The sequence below is a fragment of the Palaemon carinicauda genome, chromosome 43 (assembly GCF_036898095.1).
Source record: "Palaemon carinicauda isolate YSFRI2023 chromosome 43, ASM3689809v2, whole genome shotgun sequence".
Lineage (NCBI taxonomy): Eukaryota > Metazoa > Arthropoda > Malacostraca > Decapoda > Palaemonidae > Palaemon > Palaemon carinicauda.
The window spans coordinates 1,942,515-1,948,399 of record NC_090767.1 but is presented as its reverse complement, the minus strand read 5'-3'; the positions used below and the strand labels follow the sequence as shown (position 1 = coordinate 1,948,399).

The 5,885-nt window shown below is 34.0% G+C and overlaps 1 long non-coding RNA gene across 1 annotated transcript; it reads left to right on the top strand.

Annotated features, from left to right (window-relative positions):
- Nucleotides 1-112: 112 nt before the first annotated feature.
- On the top strand, nucleotides 113-4,422 carry LOC137633629 (uncharacterized). The gene is made up of 5 exons (XR_011042318.1): nucleotides 113-509; nucleotides 917-1,103; nucleotides 1,731-2,065; nucleotides 2,515-2,676; nucleotides 3,541-4,422. It is a non-coding gene; the product is annotated as an uncharacterized lncRNA (long non-coding RNA).
- The last annotated feature ends 1,463 nt before the right edge of the window (nucleotides 4,423-5,885 follow it).

Genomic DNA, 5,885 nt, shown 5'->3' with positions numbered 1-5,885 from the left:
AGCCATTGCATTTATTTCACCAATTCATCATTGACAATTAAGGAAGAGTCATTTGATAATCCTGTTTTCCAAAATAACTATTTTTGTATATTTACTGTATTTTTGTAGGGAAATGATTAAGTGACGAGCTTCTCTTTGGGAGTTCCTCCGTCTTCTCTAATGGTGCTTGCATCAGCACTATAGAGAAATGTCATTCGGACATCTCCCTGCACTCAGCCAGTCTTTCCTTGCAAAGACCTGAGCTGGAATGTCAGAGGCCAGGACCGGCGAGGGAAGCTCCAAACCACGGCTGGTGGAACGAGGTGCTTGACATACTCTTTCTAAAGTGGCTCTCCTCACCTCAGGTTTTTATTTTGGAGGTTGGGCACACCGAGTCCAGTCAACACCTGAGCGAAAGTAAAGAGTCTCCCATAAGGAATTGTAGCCAATTTCTGAATTGAGGAATCAGAATCTGACCTCAGGGAGCAGCCCCAAGACAGGTCTTCAAAGCTTATCTCGGATTAATGGTGGTAATTACCAGACTCAGTTATTCCTTATCTGTGACCTTCTCTAAAGTAATCTTCTTCCTCTTTTTTGTATAGACACTCCTGTCTACAACTCCTTTATTTTACTCATTTTATAACAGGCAATTTGCTCCATGCAAAATGATATTTATCAGAAGTATATCCTTTTTTGTGAACTTACATGTAAAGTGTTTTTGTACAACTTCTATCCTGCATTTAATGTTATATGATAATGAATAGATATGCTCTGCTACTACATATTCTTATTAATTTAGTTGATCCATTTCGTTTTGCAATAAAAGATCAGAGTGAAGATATATCACAACAAGATTTCTATTGTAGACATTTTATCTTTTCTATAGCACTCAAACTTTGTTTTGCACTCGTATGTTGATGCTATTTCCTTTTTACAGATCAGATGAACTGGTAGAACTGAACATTGATTGACTGACTGACTGACTGACTGGTGCAAGGGGATATTGTCCACTGTCATCTGTTGGACTGAAGAGAAGCTGAAATGTTAGAACAGCGTCAGTCAGACCCATTTAGTCAACTTCTGATGAGAGGATAAAGAACACAGAACTGAGACAAAAAGATGAGGTAAGATTTTAAGTTAAAAACTTTGAAGTTACTACTCTAAATGAATTAAAGGAAAAAAATAAAATCTAAGTTTATTGTTCCTAATGAATAAGACGCGAAGAATAAAGTTACTCTCCTGTCGATAACTTTTGCAAAAGTTTTCTATATTGTCATTTTTATTGATACTATCATTGTTAACATTACTATTATTTATGATAAAAATATATTTATTTGATAATTTACTATATCATAACTATATTAGAACCTTTTTATATTCCAGTACTGTCTTATATTTAATTTGATATTAATCTTTCCTCTTTCTTTTAGTTGGAAGTAAAACTTCATTATATTAGCAGAAAAAAACAAAGGTGAAAGAGATTGGATATCTCACTTCGGCAGCACAGACAGACAGATATGTCCTAAATTACTTTTTTTATTTCTGAATCACAAAAATAAGTAAAGATTAACTTGGGGTTTTCAATCATTCAACTTTTGTCTTTAGAAACTAATTGTAAAATTCCCCTCTTCTGAATAGTTTCATCATGAGGATTTTACTTACCTAATTTGTCTTCACTCATTAAGCAAGATGCTTTAAACCTATTTTTTTTTTCACCAAAGATTAATTCTTTGTTTATTACATGTTTTCAGGAGAATTATTTGTTGAGCTTCTTTTGGGAAATTCCACCATTTCTTCAAATGGCACCTAAATCAGCCCTCTGGTGAGAGGTCATGCTTATACGACAGCTTTTCATGGTTTTTATTTTGTTGTCTGGGCAGGAGTGGAGAGTTTTTCAGGCCTTTTTTGAGACCTTTTTCCTATAGGATGCAAAAACTACAAGAGCCTCTGCATGGCTGGAAGGGTTCGGCAATGTACCTAAACAACAGACATTATCTGCATTCTGGAAATAGAGTCTGACCTCAGGGAAAAGCAGGTCATCTCTCAAAGTGTTAATTCCTTCACTTCTCTTCTCGGATCGATGTAGGTGAGTACCAGACATAGCCATTCCTTAACTTTGTCCTTCTCTAGAGTCATGTTCCACTTCTTTGCACAGAGCCTCCTCTCTTCAACTTCTATATTTTTCTTTGGTCGATATTTGGTCGATAAGACTTGGAATGAAGGAGCCATTTGATTCCGGATGGTTCTCTGGATTTGGTCGATGCATAATTAATATTTCTCTTTTTCCCTTATTGTGACAAATTCAGGAATGATCAGACTTGGAATGAAGGAGCCATTTAATTCCAGATTGTCCTTTTAAATGTGAATTTATTAAGATTATTGAAATGAATATGGAATATTTTCTTTCGAACAATGTTCTATCATAAATGTAATGCGAAAACTGGAAGATTCAATCCATTTTGATGATCTGTTTTTTCAAATGCTATTTCATATATTTTATGAGAAGTTTTTAATATCAACTTCATTTAATTGCAGATTCAAATAACCAAAGAAGAGTAGTCTAGTCTCCTTGAGAAACAAGACGAGGACATCTTCATCCCAGCAAATCATCTGGAATCCACTTAGGTGATTAGAGCCTCTTGATTGATCGGAACTGAAAAGAACTCACCCCATCTCCGGTTTGATCACAATCTTCAGGTGAGTACCATTAGAACTTTGCTTTTGATCAGCACACAAGGGAAACGACCTTACTTATGGATTAAGGGTAAATGTAATAGATTTAAGGGATTACCCAGCAAGCACAATGATAATCATATAATTACAAGGAAGTATAATGAAAACAAAATATTCTTTATTTCATTAATAGCACACACACACTCTCCATAATAAAATGAGTTAATGTGTAAAGCTATAAGGGCGACCTTCCTATCTGCAAATTTGCTACTGTACAGAAATGATTACTCTCAACATTAACTTATAGCAATATCTTTAGCAAGAATCTTTTTTACTATGGCTGACATGAAAATTGTGAATTAATCTTTTAGTTTCTCTTCTCAAAGTGGAAATTGAAATTAATGAAGCCCTGAAGCATATCCCTCATGATGATGATGATGGCCCAAAGTACATGGTGATCAGTGAACTTGAATACTTGACTCTTTTCAGAATTTGATCACTTATTTCCAGGAATAAAGAACATGCATTTTGGTACAGAACCAGCACATCAGTGTACATTTCACCCACTTCTCCACTGTGCTTTTCTGTCCACCTGTACATGTGTAATCTCAACAACAGGTCTTCAGGTCTTCTCCCATCATGTATCATTCCACGTACTCTTTTCAGGAATTTTATTTCCACTACTCATATTATTTTCTGTTCGTCTCTACATCCAGTCCATTCTTTAGAGCTGTGCACTCCTGTTGTCATAGTCAACCTATTTAATAAATATTTCTTAGAACCCCTATAAATACAATCCTAAATTCCATGTGCTTTGTAATAACTTTTTATTCCTTCTCAAAGAAAAATCTACCTTCTCAACCTAAAATCCTATGTTTTTTTCCACAGGAATCTGATCCTAAGTGAGAGAAGTCCACAATAGTCCAATGCCAGATTCTGATAACAAGCGGCAGCTGAGATAAGGTTTACAGTGCCCCAGGAAGGTCCTGTAGTATGAGGCTCTCCACCTGCTGACTCCTGTCCTCAGACTTCCAACTCTGTCTATGCCCCATGACCCTTATTTCTCACCTGCTCAATGGGGTATTTGGGTGAGCAAGGAAGCTAGTGCCAATTCTACCTTAAAAATCTAAAAATTCGTTAGAGAATTAAAAATATACTATATATCTTCACTGTAACCAGAAGACAAGAAATTTTTAATTCATAATTTATCTATTTTTTTTTCAGAATATCTTGGTGCTGTATATTCTTTTTGTTATAATATTTTATCAATGGCTTAGCAGGAATAATTTTTGTTGTTGATACATACAGTATTCATAGTCCTTATAGAATGTATTTTTTCCTCACATACCACAGTTATTCCCTTCCACAAAATCGCACTTTTTCTAAATATATATCAGTTCCCATATACTGTATGCTTATTCACGACACAGTTTGAATATTCTATTTATTATACCGTATACCCATACACAACATGATCTGCATGTACTATATTTATACTCTATACCAATTTACGACATAATTTGAATATACTACTTTCATACTTTATACCCATTTATGACAAAATTTGATTTTACTATTTTTATACTGAACATCCTTTAAGAAAATAAGTTTAATATACTATTTTTATACTGTATACCGATTACGACATAATTTAATTGTACTATTTTTATACTGTATATCTATTGACAACATAATATGAATATACTATTTTTATACTCGATACCCATTCACGACATCATTTGAACGTACTGTTTTTGTTATTAAACTATATATTTTGTAGCCGTCTGGAATATTTTTTTATTAACATATAATCTAATGTACTATATATACCATTCCTTGAATTCTGATTTTCACTTAATGCTTGCTCATGGAATGTAAATAGATTTAATATATGTTTTGTGTTATTTGGGGAATATCATTTTGTTGATATATATTCCTATATGATATTGATAAAAAACCTGGATTATAATTTTCATTTGTGTTAATATGGACAATTTATGCACTGCACCTGATTATATAATTCACTATTAATTTTTACTGATATTTAGACATTATACTGATAATATGATGTTGTTGATATAATATATTTATCTCTAATACTAACTGTTTTTTTTTTATATTATTACCATCATAAGGACATTAAATAAAGTGGTATGTATATATGGTAAGGAGGGGGGGAGGGGAGATTCTTCACGTGTACATGTCTTCCTTGTTTCCTTGTTGTCTATAATCAACAGATCTGAGTTGATGTCACAGAGAAATGTGACGTTACTGCAACGGACGATGTCACAATGTGATGGTCACGTGACGATGACCTTTTAGATGTGTTGGCTGAGTGAGGAGATGTCCCACTTCTTTGTTAGTCTCGGTGGAGGATGGTACTCTCTCTCTCTCTCTCTCTCTCTCTCTCTCTCTCTCTCTCTCTCTCTCTCTCTCTCTCTCTCTCTCTCTCTAAAAGTCATTCCATATTGATCTTAATAAATTACAGGGACACTAGAAATATAAAGACTATTTGTTTTGTTCTATTAAGAAGTTTCTCTTCTGACAAACAATGTCCCCTGAATGCAGAGTAACCCAATATGAATCCCTATGACCTATGGTCTATCTATATATCAAAGGAATTTGAGGCTTCTTCAGGAAGGGAGCCATTTTGTACATTAAACTACTTCACAAAGTGTCCGGTAATCTACAACAATAACAACAACAACAACAACAATCATCTCAAATTTCTAAGAAGCAAATTCACTTCATATTATTCTGAGCGAAAGGTGGAGCATTTTATTTTCCATGTTGCTTTGAAAGATATATGAATGTTTTTGGGGTTTAATCAGAATTAAGTGATGCTTACTGAAATCGGTTGGAGGTGACCTTCAAATGATTTCCAGTAAACAATCAGTAAAATATTAAGAAAAAACTATTGGAAGACTTTGTTTTTCCCCGATAAGTCCTGCGGCAGAGCAAGGCTCAGTGACACAAGTTTCTGTAGCAAGCATTACCAAAACAAAACATATTCAATTTTCTCTCCCCAATAACTGTGAATATCTGATATTTAGATTCAAATATTGTGGTAATATAGTTGATAAGTATTCTCAAATGCTATACATGGTTAGTAAAACCATAGTAAGAGCTGACATAAACAGATGTCAGAGGGTGAATAGCAGAACTACAGGCATATCATTATAGCAGTGTGTCCTACATAAATTGAGAACACCAAATATGGACTAATGTAGTCA